This window comes from Camelus ferus, chromosome 5 (genome assembly GCF_009834535.1).
Source record: "Camelus ferus isolate YT-003-E chromosome 5, BCGSAC_Cfer_1.0, whole genome shotgun sequence".
Classification (NCBI taxonomy): Eukaryota; Metazoa; Chordata; class Mammalia; order Artiodactyla; family Camelidae; genus Camelus; species Camelus ferus.
The window spans coordinates 30812188-30826855 of record NC_045700.1 but is presented as its reverse complement, the minus strand read 5'-3'; the positions used below and the strand labels follow the sequence as shown (position 1 = coordinate 30826855).

At 38.5% G+C, this 14668-nt stretch overlaps 1 protein-coding gene across 8 annotated transcripts in view; it reads right to left on the bottom strand.

Moving 5' to 3' along the window:
- FMNL2 (formin like 2) overlaps positions 1-14668 on the bottom strand; it is a 282923-nt gene that overhangs the window by 251558 nt on the left and 16697 nt on the right. The window lies entirely within an intron of this gene.

The following is a 14668-nucleotide window of genomic DNA, read 5'->3' as shown; positions in this document are numbered from 1 at the left end:
AGGCTAAATTACATGTCTCAGTGGTTTAGACCACCAGCATTCAGTGTTTGCACAAACGAACCTCTACCTCCTCTACCTACCTACCTATGAGCCTTCCTAACCTACAAATTTTGAGGATTAACACGGGATGCAAACAAACTGAATAAAATGAAATATCAAAGCCAGTACATTGGGAAGTAGACATTACTGTATAATGAAAGCCACACGTAAGGTGAGTAGACTGTGATTTAACTGTATAGCAAAAACTTGTCCTTGTCTTCTTTGCCAATCAGGCACGTGGTTTTTTTAAGTACTGACCTGGACTTTAGACAGGGAGACTTTTCAGGTTCAGTAAATTATAACCAAGTAATGTTGAACCTACCACCCTATGGAAATGTAATAGGAAGCAATTAATGAATTAACCACTATTGTCTTCTCCCTTTGTGACAAGATGGTGAAATAAGTCCTGAATATGCCAAGCTTTCTCCAGTCCTTACTGTGTTTTGAAACTACACAAATAAAATCCTTAAAAAAAAAAAAAAAAGAGGCATGATTTGAAGAACCACTTTAAGATACTAGAATACCGTCCCTTTCTCAACTGGATACTTTATTTCAGAAAACTAAGAAGCATCCCATTTAGAGCTACAACTAAATTCAAAGACGCCCAGACTGAAAACACACAAAACGAAAAGGCTTAGATATATCTCTGGAGCAAAAGGGGAAAAAAAAACCACAGCAGATGCAATTTTATGACTTTTTTCCCACCAAAATTGAACTTTTTATATAAACAAGAGGTGGATAAAGCTCTAATATTCAAAAATCAGTAGAAAAATGTTAATTCTCCAAGGAATTCTCCTTTGAAACTCAAAACCAAAACACTTATAAAACCATCAACAGCAAACTTCTCACTTCCCATGTGACTGACTGGCTTTCGATAGTTCTTCTGCTTTGAATTATTAATCCAGTTTCCTTCTCTCATTTCTTGCCTCCCCTTTATTAATTTTATTAATTTCTTTCTTTTCAAATAAGCCTTAAGAAACAACCCAAAGGCAGCCCAAAGACCACATGTCAACCTATTCCATCCTTAAGAAACAGGAGAAGCCAAGACTTGTGTGGGTTTGACATTCCCTTAAGGAAGAACTAGATGCTATTTTCTACTGCTTAAAAAATAAGCTTTCAAAATGAAACCAAAAATGTGGCCAATGTCCCTAGATTTTAACTGTAGGAACATAAAGTCTTGGATCAGGAGTTATTTTGCTGACTCTGTAGCAACCAGACCCTGATAAGAGTATTTTGCCCATTTCAGGAAAAAAAAATTTTTTTTTAATCATCTAGGAAACAGAGGCCAGAAGCACTATAGGATGAAAGGCTAAAAGATAATCTTCTCTATGAGGAAAAAGATTATACAAACTTTACTTATTAAAGCTTAAAAAGAGAAGGCTAAAAGGCACCTAAATCATCTTTAATTCCACAAAAATTTATATACGAAAGATGGCAACTAGATGTTCCCATCACTTCCGAGCAGAAAATAAATGGGCAAAGCCTTGAACCTCAGCAAATGGGCCCTAAGAGTCCTGGTTCCTGTACAGTAGGTAACCTAGTTCAGGAAGTCTCAAACTTTAACATGCATACGAATCACTTGTGGAGTCTTATTAAAATACAAGTTGATTCAATAATTAAGGAGCAGGAACTGAGAATCTGCACTGATTTCTAACAAGTCCCCAGGTGCAGCTGATACTTCTAATCCTGGCACCATACTCAGAAGCAAGGAGCCAGACCAGAGCAGTGTGACAGTCCACTCCAGCTGTCAATTCAGTTGAATAGGGTCACCACAAGACCACATGCGCTACAGCCACTAGGATGAATCAGGAAGCCAGACCAAAGGGAAAAGATCCTGTAAACTTTCCCCAGCAATGAGCTTTAAGATGGAAATCACAAAGAACATCGAAAAGTAACTGTCCAATAACTGGACTACAAAATATCTTTGAACCAAGTGCATAGTCAGCTTCCTGGAGCCTCGAGGTGTGGTTATTAACAACCTGGTTGAGAGGAAGCAAGATGAGATGATCTCACACACTTGGAAGACAAACTGATTTCACAATCCCATTCCAACCTGTTTTACAAATTCTCAGCACTCCTGGGGCTCCAAGAAATTCTCCAGTGACGCCTTGGAGGTGGAAATTATTGCTTAAGAACTTTGTCAACTAAAATATGGCACATCCAAGTGCAAAGGCATTAAATGTGTAGAAATAGGACCTGCTTAGATGCGATAATCCACGTTTTTTCCCAGCCTCCCTCTGAGCAGTTTCCAGCAATTAGCCACATTTTCAAAGATGAAGAACATGAATGCCTACTAAATGCCTCAAGTCAAAACTGACAATACAGTTAGAGTGTAGCCTCCTAAAGAAGCAAAATAAAACCATTGCTCAGAGCATTTTAAACAGGGGCACTGTACACTTGAAGCTGCAGCCCTACTAGGAGTAATATCTGTCTAGACTCTGCATCTAGAAAGTATGTTCTTAGGCTTAATCTAGCATGAGGCACAGAGTATATGTTCAATAAACACTTTAACAGAGGCAAATGCACTATTCTTATCCTAAAGGGGAAATCTCAACATATCCTTGCCCTCTAGGACACAAGATACTCTACCCAATAGGCCAAGTCTGCTGGCTGCACCAATAATCTTCCAAATTCCCAGGCTCAAAGAAACAGAGTTATTCTTTTCTTTCCACCATTCTATCAATCAAGGGTTCTGAACCTGGGATCCATGAACGGTCAACTGTCTATGAGTGCATTTCCGGAACTGCTTGTAATCTGTATATGTAGATCTATCTACAGAATTCTCTTGGGCTAAGCATTCACGGCTTTCCTAGGAATGTCAAGAGAGTCCTTGATCCAAATAAGAACCAATTTGAATCCAAGTCCCTTCTTCCCAGGCACCACTCTCAGGCCTCCCCTTCTTCATTCTTACAGACTCTGGTCTTGTCCTGTCTTGTCTGTCTCCACAGTCCTTCACTGCCTATGGCAGCAGACTTGTGACTGGGCTTTCCAACTCTGACTTTGTCCACTGTAAGCCTTCATAAGATTGCTCACAGATAACATTCCTAAAACATAACTTGTATAACAACTCCTCTTGTCATTTCAACACTCTAGTTCTAGCCATACCAATGACATGCAGTCCCTCAAAACACCATACCTCCCTGCCTTTCCCTAGAGTGTCTTCCTCCAAAACTGCTCTCCAACTCTCCCTAAGCCCAAGCCATCCCATTCACCTTCCACTCTACAATTCGGGAGTCAATTTTCTTCAGTTTCTTTGCTAATTCCTTGTCAATCTCTGTCCCCAAAGAACATACACCCCCTGCGGACTGCCATTAATACATACTTTTATTACAGTATTTACTATGTGTAAGTACATTGTCCTTTCATCTCTGTATACTCCAATATAGTGCTCAGCATACCATGGTCACCCAGTAAATCCTCACTGAATGAATCAATCACACAGTATGTGCTGGGCACACAGGTGTGCAATCCCACATGTGAATCGAAAAGTTTTCAAAAATACTTGTACTTTATTTTATATCTCAATTTTCTGAATCCTAACAGCTTAAATAAAATATTTAGGGTTCCAGGAGGGATGTCCTAGATGGAAGGAAAAACCTCTCAATCTCTCAAGAATCTGTTAACAAAGGTTACTCATCAGAAGAGACGATTCTGAACCCTAAGTGAGAACACAAAATAGTCCAGCTAAAAATTTTCTTGAATCAAGCTGGATTTATTTCAGATACTAAACAAAAGCATCAATGAAGAAACTCATTTATGTAAGATCAAGGTCACAGGCTAATTCCCAGATCTGAGTTAGTCTCTGAGAGTTGCACAATTTACCATTTTGCTAGGAAAAGTACCCAAAACATATCTCAATAGATTAATTTATTGAAAATACTCATCATGGAATTGCTTCAGAAATACTGCAAATTTGTTCTTGCTGCATTCAATTGTCCCAAGATATGTTTTGTGTTTACTAATGTTTTGGTTTCAAAGCCGGGCTCTCTGGCCGATATGACAACAGGCAATGGCAGAACAAGAGAGGCTTTGGACAAAACTGCCAACATTTCCTTTCACTCACCCCTTAGGTAAATCTTCTGTTTAATAACTCCATGTATATCCTGTAGGCCTTCATAAGGAAAAGCAAAGTTTGTCAACTGAATTTTAACCTTGATGTTTACTGATCTGGTAGAAACTCCCAAAGGATGTGAAATTTTTCACTGAAAATGACCCAACATGGTCTAAACATTCAAGGAAGCCCATTTTTCCCCTCCTTTTGCCTTCCCTGGCTAAACTCACTTTCCCATAATTAACAGACCCAAAGGGAAAAAGTATCTAAAGAGAGGAGTGGCACCTGAGGCTCCTCAGACAACTCCCTCAGGAGCAACTCATTAATACTTAATACACTCAGGCAAAGAACCAAGGAAACCCAAAGTTAGGAATTCCAATGGAACAGAATTAAGAACAACAAAGATCAAGAACTAACTTCAAGCAATCTGGTGTCTGCTATGGCAAAATTCATGAACAGTTGTTTATCAGGTATCAGATACCAAATGTAAAACTCAGCCCACCACTGAGGCTATCAAAATGCAGGCTTTTCTGAAGCATCCGGAATAAGTATCCTAGAAAGCATTTTAGAAACCCTTAGGAACAAGAGTGTTAGTTCAGCAACTGTTGAGATTAGCAAGTATGCTTAGTAAAAAGCACCCAAAGAAACTCCAAAGGGGAATGGCAGAGTCTTATAATTCAGTCATCCTCCAACATTGACATTTAAACAGGTTCTCAGGAAATGAACAACGCATAAGAATGTTAGTATCAACTCCCATTGAGCTATATAATTCAAACATCTATCTAGAAATTTGAAACAGAAGGTTTTCAGAATCTGATTTTTTTTGCTTTTTTGGTAATAGCTTTATTGAGATAAGTCATATACTACACAATTCACCCGTTAAAGTATACAATTCAACAGTTTTTAGTATATTCAAGAGTTGTTGGGGGGAGGGTATAGCTCAGTGTTAGAATGCATGCCTAGCATGCACAAGGTCCTGGGTTCAATCCCCAATACCTCCACTGGAAAAAAAAAAAAAAAGAGTTGTACAACCATCACCACAATCAGTCTTGGAATATTTTTATCACCTCAACAAGAAACCCTGTACCCTGTAGCTGTCACTCACCACAAGAGCCTGCCTCCCCAGGCTGACCCCTCCCCCAGCAACCACTAATTCACTATGTTTCTATAGACTTGTCTGTTACCAGTACTTCCTATAAATGGAATTCTATAATATATGGTCTTTTGTGGCTGGTTGCTTAAGACTCTCAGCATAATGTTTTCTAGGTTCATCCATGTTGTAGCATGATAGCACGTCAATCCTTTTTACCGCCAAATAGTATTCCACTGTATGGATATTCCCACATTTGGTTCATCTATTCATCAGTAGATGAGATTCTGACTTTTAGAGAAAACAGTATTAAAGTCAATAACTAGGTAAGTGAAATTTGGTCAATGAAGGGGTTTCCCGAAGTCAGAATAGGCTCAGCTTCAGACACAATTAATCATAATCAATGATTATAGATGATTATAAATCTCTTACAGCATTGGTACCTCTCGCATCCCCCAAAAAATAAAAAAGATTAAACCACCAAACACAGAATTCATTAGAAGACACTTTAGTCCTAGCTTCCTTAGCTGTAAAATATCCCCAATGACTGCAGTCAGAATTAAATTCCCTTCAGGAGTTAGCTTGTTTTACCTGGTACTGAGAAAGAAAATGAAGCCCAGGAAAGAAAGTGATTTAAAGGTTACGGCAACAATTATCGGCAAAGTTAAAAGTCAAATCTAATTCTCCTAAATCCCATTTTCTTTTTAACACTCTAAACTGCTTCTTTAAACTGTATTCAACATCATCCTAAAGAAATGATTTAGAAGGTGTGCCCAGACTCAGCTACGTGGATAATCTTGATGAAACTTGAGAGGAAGAGATGACCATCCTGAAACTCAAGCAATAAGCAACTAGCTAAATGAACTGTGAAATGCCCATCATTGTAACAATGTGCAAGCCCTCAGAAATTCTAATTAAAGAAAAGACGTTCATGGTGTAATGCACCCAAGAAAAGAAAACCATACAAGAAAAACACACACCAAAAGAGTTAACAGTGCTTATCTCTGGGCAATGGAGTTAGAAATGTTTATATTTTTTCTAAACTGCATTTCCTAATCTTCCACGATGATGATATATTATTTGCATTAGTCGAAAAAAATTACTTTTAAATGTGTTCAGCATTCACATGAGTGTGAACTGTTATATTCTATTTGATAATGTTACAGTAACAAGACTTTGAAATTGAGTATAATTCCTCTTTCCACATTATTATGTACAAAAGAATTTCCCTCTACCAAAGCTCTCTGCAGGATTTATTCCACATCAAGGCTCTCTGAGATGTTGAGTAGTATTTATTCCTGTTTGCAGATGGTGAAGTTAAAATACAGGAGATTTTCGGGATGTGGGGGGCACAGTTGGGATTAAAATCCCTGGGTTTAAGTCATGCCAGCCCTCATAGTTAAACCGTAAATCAGAAACATAAACCAAGGAAAAGGGATGATTTTTTTTAAGAACAGTACTACCTTGTGAGGTCTACAGATGTAAAATTTAGGCACACAGAAACAAAATATCAAACCACCTTCCATTGTGATATTTTACTATTAAAATCAGGGAGAGCAGACATGAATAGAAACACAGACATAATAAATGAAGACAATCATCTATAAAGTTATCAGAAAGTTAAAAAGTATACTTGAAAGAAAGCAAAAATACAGCCCCAGAAATCACCTTCAAACAATTTGGCACAGATACTCCCCAAAAGGCTGTCCTATGATTTTAGTGTATTTTTTCATTTTTATCTTAGTTAAAGTATTTCACTGAGTTAAAGTTGAAGATACCAAGCTAAATTTCAAACAAAAACTTGCAAAACTTATTGTCATACAGATTCCCACCACATGTGCAAAACTCAGGAGACATAAATCAGAAGTTATTAAAGAATAAAAAATGTTTCTTTTACTTTGTAAATAAAAGAAGTGAAGTATTTTCCAGATAAATGTTTTCCTAGAAAAAAAAAAAGTGAGGCTATAGATCCAAAGATACTAATATACTTGCTACAAGTAAGACCTCTTCTCAATACCCTCTTGAGTTTTAATTCTTCTCCACTATTTATTATGCAGTCTAAAATTTTAGAAAGCAAATGTTTCCAATCTCAGCATAACCACAAGGAATAGAAATTGGCAACTCATCAAAGACCTAAGGAGTAGTCTGAAGATCAAATCTAAAGAGTAAACAATTTCTTCATTGTGAGCTTTAATGAAGTAAGGAGTTTAAGTAATATCTGACCAGGTTGCTTTAATACTGTATTACAAACAATTTCTGGAATTTAATTATCATAGTGGATCTTTTCCATCTAAAATAAGAGAACCATGTTTTAAAAGAATAGACTGGTATAGAAAATGGAGTATAATCCACTTAGTAAAGATAAGTATTGTTTTATGAAACTTGTTTTTTATTTGGATTTCTAGAACTTGTACATATTAGGCCATGAATGTAAAGTATATTGTAGCTTAAGTTGCAGTCAAGAGTTAGACAATGAGTCAAAGAATAATCTTAATTCTTTCAGAATCGGCCATGAAAATTTACTTTCAGAAGATAAAGTATAGATCACTTATTAACAAGAAAAAAGTCACTGATTCTAAGAAATGTCACCAACTATTCTCATTCACCTTACTGTGAACTGAATCTCATACAGTCTTCGGAAGAACAAGTGAGCTCTCTCCAAAGAACAATGATGCTGTTAGTGGCTTACAGAACTCCCTTTATTAAGCTTTGGTGAAACTTCTCCTTTCTGATCACAAGAAATTAACACAAATAGTGCCACTCCTTTTCAATAAGCAGTCCTTAGGGTTTACAGCCTGCAGCTTCTTGAGGGATGTCACCTTCCTAAGTAATACCTATTCCAGGCTTGCCCCACCCTCACCCTTACTCCTACCCCCACATCCACCCTCAACCTCCATCTTATCTTCACCAAGAAGTACAGACCAGAGTAGCTGAATGTGTCCTCTCGAGTCAGAGTGCCTGATTCAAATCGTGCTCAACCATTTATTAAGTAAACTGTTAAAAATACCAAAGGATTAATCTGAGAAATACACACAGAGCACTCAAGAGTGTTTAGCCCACAGAAAGCTCTCAAAAAGTGCTAAAGATTATTTGATCCAACTCTTGTAGAAGGAGCAAAATCTTCACTTGAGCAAATAAACAAGGTCAGACAGAATCCACAAAATTTCCTTCTTCCAAAACTACTCAATGGCTTTATAAATGGTGATAAAAATAGCTGGATATTAAGAAGTCTTCCCACCAAAATCAAGAATGGATTGTATAATCAGTACCGAAGCCAAGACGGTCCCTTGTATGTCTTGCCTCACCACTGGTTAGGTTTCTGTGAGCCTCTAGTGTCACGTCAATATATGAAACTCTGTTATGTATATTTCTGTTTAAAGATATCTTACCTTAATATATATTGTTGATTCATTTCCACTGAACTCAATCCAAAATCTCTTTAAGCCATGTCTGAACAGAGCTTATCTAATACACATATTTTCTCCATAAGCACATTTCAGTCTGCTTGCACTTGGGAACACTAGACAGCACTTCAGCACTATGCTTGGAGGCCATTTTACACAGCCAAATCACCAACAAAAAGCACAAAAAATGTGGAAAACAAGGCACTAACTAGAATGAGAAAGGACACTTGTTGACATACAGCAGAAACAAGAAGCAGGGCATCATCTGTCCTACCTTGGCTGGGAAACTGCTCAAGTGACTTCCATTTTTCACCACCCTGTGATCCATCAATGACCACAAAAGTGCTGCCAAGAATTGATTTGGGGATTACAAATACATGTTACCGAATAGCAAATTTGCAAATCTAAAATCCATGAATAATGAGGACCAACTGTAAATAATTTATGGTACATTCACTCAATGAATATGATTCAAAAGTGAAATGACCTAGAGCTACATGCATCTACATGAACACCTTTCCAACCAAATGCATCAAGATTCAAAAGGATACATGGGTTATGATGCCATCACTATAAATTCAAACAACTGGAATTTATTTTTGCCAAATGTGTATAGGAATGACAAATCCCAGTGCAGCGTAGGGTTCCTCTGGAGAGGGAACAAAGATGAGGACAGAGAAGCTTGGACTGTATTCCTTTAGATCTGTGAATATTTTACCCCCTACTCCGTAATAACCAGGCTATTTCATTAAGAACATATCCATTAGAACAATTTCTCACAGTGAAGTACACATGCTGCAAAGTACACATGTACTGTGTGCTGCATTAAACTGCACGGAAAGAGACTTCTGCAAGAAACTGCAGCACATATTTGGAGCAGTGATGCAACCCATTTAACAGCATGAGAGACTACAGTGATTACAAGGGTCTGCACAGAAGGAAAGGAAGCCTGTAAGAGAGATGAAATGGAGAAAGACAAAGGGTCAAAGTCTTATTTCTGGATACACACTGTGTACCTGCAGCTCTTTGAAGTGCACAGGAGTTTCTTCCCAGAAGGACGACATGCATTCCAGGATGGAACAATCCCAAAGCAAGCTTAGTCATTGGGAAGTAAGGAGAAAAACCTTAAGCCCTGAAAGAATGATTCCTAGCGTGGGGAAGAGGGTTTGGGAAGAAAACTTTTGAATGGAAACTAGCCTGAGAAGCATAGGTCCAACAGCCAAAGACTGGAGGTGACACATCAGGTCTTATTTTCACTGGGATAAGGCAGTGGTTTTCTTGGGGGTGATGGGAAAGACATCATCTAACTTCCAATTTTGTTTCTGCTCAAGAAAAATAAATGTTTTTGATGCTATTATGTTTCATTTATAATTCTCTCCTTTGTTCACTTTTGGCAGTTACCATCGTGAACGTTAGGGTAAAGTCTAGCAACCCGCCAAAAATACCAACATCGTGATTGATGTGTGATTCAAAAAAGCTGTCAAAAGGGATACTCCAGAACGAATGAGTCACACGGCTGGGCTGGGCATGCTAATATTTTTGTACCATGTTATAATCCTTTTCATCTGGACCTTCTTAGAGTTGGCTTATTACTTCCTTTCATGCAATTCTAAGCTAAGGGCTACAATAAATGGTAAAAGAAGCCTGACAGATTGGGTTCATAACTTCATTACTGAAATCCAAAAATTAAAGCTATTTGATATGGAAATAGAGCACCAAGAAAAACATGCACATAGCTTCAGCCCACCAAGACAACTTAAGAACCCTCAAGGGTCTGAGAACAGAGAGAATGCTATCATACTAGTCTGACAGTTCTAGCAAATATTCTTTTATCTCAGTAACTTTAAAAAGTAGAATGCCACTATAAAATTTAGGGCAAAAGTGACATCAGCTGAGAGAAAAAGAGCAATTTTCCTCACTGGAAAGTGAGGAAGAAAGAAAAGTGTATAAAAGCATCTTCAGAAAATTCTAAGCTCTCATTTCAGGATGGTGGTAGTGTACTGATTTGACTGGGATGGGCCTTGATTTCATAAGCTCCATCTCATTCAGCAAGATTTACTGTGTAGGTAATAGATAATCAAATACATAATAAAGAACATTCTGAGGGGGGAAAAAAGCAAGGGGTTACTGGGAGAATCCTACCTGTAATGACTTGCTACTTTGTTTCCTAGATCCAGTCAGGTGGCATTGTATTCTTCATTTGAAACAAGGACAAAGCTTTTATTGGACAATGCTCTGATCTCAAACAGAAGGCCATCTATACACAAGTTACACAAATTCTTTTTTTTTTTTTTTTTGCCACTACTGGAATTCAGAATAAAGTCCAAATGACTCCATCCATCCCACATTGGAGCTAGAACAACACAAAATTTCAACCACAGTTTCTTCACAGCCCCAGATGGTCACGACCTTGAGTGTATTTTCTCATCTGAACTAGCTGCCTGGTGGTCACACTGTTGTACGCTGCATGGGAGCTGTCTGCTCTAATTACAAAAATGCTAACACTTCCACTGGCACTGAAATGGAATAGTCCAATGCCCTGAAACAGGCTTTTTTTTCCCTAGGTAGGACAAAATACACAGAAGTTAGGATAAAATATCCAAGGAGAGGCCACATACAATGGACCAGACCTTTGGAAACATTCATCCATGAAAGGAGGTCAGTAAGTACAACCCTAAAGCAGAAGCACAAACCCAGCCACCATCAGTTCGGTTCCAGTGCTCTTCACATTTGTGGCTGATAACAGCTTCACTAGTTATTCGTGAGACACACTGGAGCCTCGTGACAGTCCACAGCCTAGCCCCTAAAGTCAGTGCTTTAATAAAGGCAAATTAAAAGGGTGCAAAATAATTAGCATCACCACTTTTCGTGAAGTGCTTCCTTGAGTGCCCCAACTTGGCTGCACTAAGCAATGTCACTTAATATTCACAACAATCCAAAGAGGTAGCTCTTCAGTTTATGTGACATCTGTGGTTACCCGGGCTTAGAAAGATCACCCAACCAGTGAGCAGCAAAATCCTGATTCCAACTCTGGTCTCATCCCAAAGCCTGTGCTCAGCAACAAACATTTTTCAAAGTAAGCCTTTTTCTTTTTTTTTTTTTAAGCAATTCAGTTAAATGCCCATTCTGGGTCCTGATGGTCCAATGCTATCACTTCCTAAGATAAGCTTTGTAGCAAAGGCTGTAAACTTTCTAGGAAAGTGAGCATAGCAGATACGTCCTCGGTTTCTGATGCGTGCAGCCTGGAGGATTAAGCCTCATAGCCTACTACTCTTCAGAGGAGACTCCTCTACCACCTGCAAGGTCATCCCTGGGAATTAGTACCTTTTACCAGATTCTTCTAGGTGGTTGGCACAGGCACACTTACACACACCTGAATTTGGGTATAGAGCAGAATTACTTTAGTCTGTATTATATGAATTACAACTTTCGGCCAAATTAATTAACTTGTCAAGATTCACCAGCTTAACCTAAATTGTTACAAGACTTGAATCTTAACATGCTCTTCAATAGCCCACTACATACACAGCACATACATATATGATATATGCCTTTAAAAATGCTATTGTTTTCACTTTTTTGCCTAACTCTTCCACTGAGCAATTAACTCCTCCAAGGTAGAGATGATGTTTGGATGCACCTTCATGTCCCAGCATCTTAACAGTGCCTGGCTGGGAGCTAACACCCAGACAAAACATTTGTTGAACAAATGAATGGGATTGCATGGGCTTTATTAAAATAAGCAACCCCCCAATATAAAGCCTACTAATACAAGATAATAACGGTGTCCCCTCACAAGGAAGTCCAAGCCTGTGGGTTATCACTGAGGGCTGATCAAAAGGCTTATTACATAGCCTTCAAACTGTAACAACACAGCCATTTTACTAGGGACATTAAAAAAACAAAAAACAAAAAACAAAAAAAAAACAAAGGTTCAGAGACAGTTGTCTGAAAGAGAGCCTTCAGAAAGCCTTCAGAGGACAACTGTCACCAGAAAAAAGCCAATTTGATCACAAGCTTACTTGGCCTTTACTATTTCAACAGTGGACAGTGGCTTATTCATCCGGCTCTTATTTTATCTTCAATTTTTTTTTTTTTTTGAAGGACATATAGTTACTGTTGGTTCTGGGTATATACTAACAAAATTAATACAGCCTGAAAAGTTACTCAACTTCTCCTCACAGGGCTTTCAGTTTACTCTGAACCACTACCTTTACCTGTATCTTATTTGTATTACATTTCTGTAACTAAGAGTCAAAACAGTATGTTAGGAGGATAGCTTTAGAGTCAAAGTTTGATTTTCAGCTCCAGTATCTCCCAGAAATGTGTATCCTCAGGCAAGTTATTTTACATCTCGAATCCTGAGTTTCTTCCAGATGAAACAGGGATGATCCCTACCAGATGAAACAGGGATGATCCCTACCTTTCAGGTATCCTGAGTCACCTTTCAAGTTTAGGGAAATAATTAAAGAAATGTGCAATAAGTGACCGAGACCGTTATTACTGCTGTCCATGCATCCAACCTACATTTATCTTGAGGGCTGTCTTAAAATCCTCACAAGAAATAAATACACCAATATATATTTAAAGGTTTAATGTGCTACTAAAGGAGTACCTCAATAGTCAAGAAAATGTGAGGGTTCCCACCAATTTTCCAGTCACTGCTAAAGGTTTGAGAGCTACAGGGAGAATGGACGGGATACCCTGACATCTGCACATAGACTTTTCTTCTGTGGCTTCTCCTTTAGTCAAGCTAAGAGGTTCTTAAACTTAAACACGCATAAGAATTACTTTCTAGGGTTGTTTATCTAGAATTGTGTGTACTGTAACCTTTATGGGCAACTGAAGGGACTTTAAGGGATAATTTTAACCATACCTACTTTTATCTTATTTTTAACCTCTGATTCAAACCTGTATAGAAAATTCTCATATGGACTATCTCATTAAAGTAGTGACAAATGAGCAGTGACAAATGAGCAAAATGGCACAATATAGAATAAAAAGTGTTACCTAGCAGTGGTTGGGAGCAGGCAGGCATCATTCTACTTCCTATTCCGAGGAAACTGTTTCTGAACCCTCAAAATACTCAAATGACTTTCCTTCTGAACCCCTAGAACTTAGTCTCTCTAACTCTATTGTGTCTGTGTGTGTCTCACATCAAAGGATAGCTACTGCATGAATTAATGTATTTCATCTAGAGGGTATAGGAAGAAAAAGATGAAGCTAACATCTGACACCTTATAATTAACTTGAAAATGTAATAGTGGAGGACAGCAGAAACAAGTAAGTTCTCTCATCAGACAGGCCTGGATTCCAATCCTGCCTCCATCCTTGGGAGCGGTCACCTTATCACTCTGAGCCCCACTACCTCAGTAGTAAAAAAAAAAAGATACTATCTCCCTCCGAGGGTTGCCAAGAGCATCAGAGATAATGGTCATAAAGCAGAGAAGACATCAACAGCATCTTATTTGACACAGGAATGCCCCTGGAGTTTTAGTGACCTAGGACCTAGGATTGGCTCACCAACCTCACCACTTTCTTAGGTAATTCCAAGCCACATATCCTCGGGTCCTATTTGCCTCATTTGCTAAGAACTCTTAGAATCACAGAAGATCATTTGAAAGCACTTTGCCAAGAGCAGAGCCCTAAAATGCCAATAAGGAATGCTGCTCACTGAAACCTGACTCACTCCCAATAGCAGAGGGAATACCATGAAGGACTTTTTTACTTTAAGACACCCCTAGGCTACTGTGCTACTCCTCACTTGATGACAGGGCATCATGACACACCCGTCTGCTTCAGTGACCGTGAAAAACCATGGATTTCCTTTGGCCATTTCCACTGCCCTCTTCCTCTTCTCTTAATTCACCAGCTTTCCATAAGGAGTCAGGCAAAGCATGATGATGCCAGCTTATCATCACTGAACGCTTAGTGTTCTTGGGCACCTACTACAGTCAAGTGATATCGGGGGATACCAAGATGAGTGAGAATCGGTGACAAAGTGTCGTTTCAACACAAAGGCAAGTTGTGTGCAATTTATAGTCAGCCCAGTAGAGTCAGTTAAATAGGCCCCTGGAGCAGTTA